A 1,185-nucleotide genomic window follows, 5' to 3' on the forward strand; every position below is an offset into this window, starting at 1 on the left:
TTCAAAACTACAGGGCGTGCGTTAGCACTACGGCTTTTCATCCTCCCTTTGCTGGTTCCGAACTATCACTGATCCCAGAGATCAACCTTCAAACCTTTTTCTTTGAATCTCAGGAAGGCTTTCTCGGGGAGAAAGCTGGTTGGGGAACTGCTAAACGACCTAAAAAAGAGGAGACTGACTCTGACCTTTCAAAGCCCTATCTCATCTGGTTGATAGTAGAAGGTACGTACAATGATACCATGGACATAAACGAGGTCGAGCATATCTTTAATGATTTCAAACTAAAGCGTACCTAAAGCCTGCCCTGGATATGAAAAAGGGATTTGAGCCAGAAGAAGATGAGGATCTATCACCAGATGAGGAAATGGAAACAACTAAGTATTAGTTAGGTTTAGGTTCAGGAAATGGAAATGGTAACAGCGGCCCAAAAATGGTAAGGTTTTCTTTTCAAAGAAAAAGGAACGCAAAAGTTTTGCGAAATCCTTATCTTTCGGCTTTTTAAAGAAGATAGGCCATTACAAAAACAAGGTATAACAGTCGACTTTCCTATCAGGATTTTACAACCTGAATACCAAGGGACCACTATTAGAAGAGAGCATAATAAGTAAATGCCGACGCCATCTTTGACTTTTTGGATGGTCGGCGGCGCCATAAACTCGATAACCAGCACCGCGGAGTCAAGAAATTCAACTAAATAGAATCCTAAAACAATCTTATTCGAGCACACACGGGACCCACAACAATGAAATTAACACAAGCGACAATCATCCGAGCAGAGAATGGAGAAGGGAAATATACTTGAAATTGTTTTTATCCGAATGAGAAAGCCTTTGGCAAACTCCTTGCAAATCTGTTTTTGCCGGGCACAATAGACATATCTGCTCAGTCGCAACATAAGGAACCCCCAATGTTCCTCAAAGCCTACCCGGCCTGACAGCTTTAGTTGAATGATCTGATCCCGAAGCAAGCTTTCTACTTAAATTGCTATGACTGGCCAACTAATGATAGGACTACCTATCTTGATGCTTTGAATCTGTATTTAGAGCTTTTTTCCAACTACCGAGACTACTAATTTCAAGTACAAAGCTCTCCTATGAATATGCTACTGCTCTTACTTTCTACCTGAATCCGAGCATTGAAGCAAGATCTTTATCGCGCCATAACCGAGTCTCTCCTTGCAGCTCT

The sequence above is a fragment of the Triticum aestivum genome, chromosome 2B (genome assembly GCF_018294505.1).
Source record: "Triticum aestivum cultivar Chinese Spring chromosome 2B, IWGSC CS RefSeq v2.1, whole genome shotgun sequence".
Lineage (NCBI taxonomy): Eukaryota > Viridiplantae > Streptophyta > Magnoliopsida > Poales > Poaceae > Triticum > Triticum aestivum.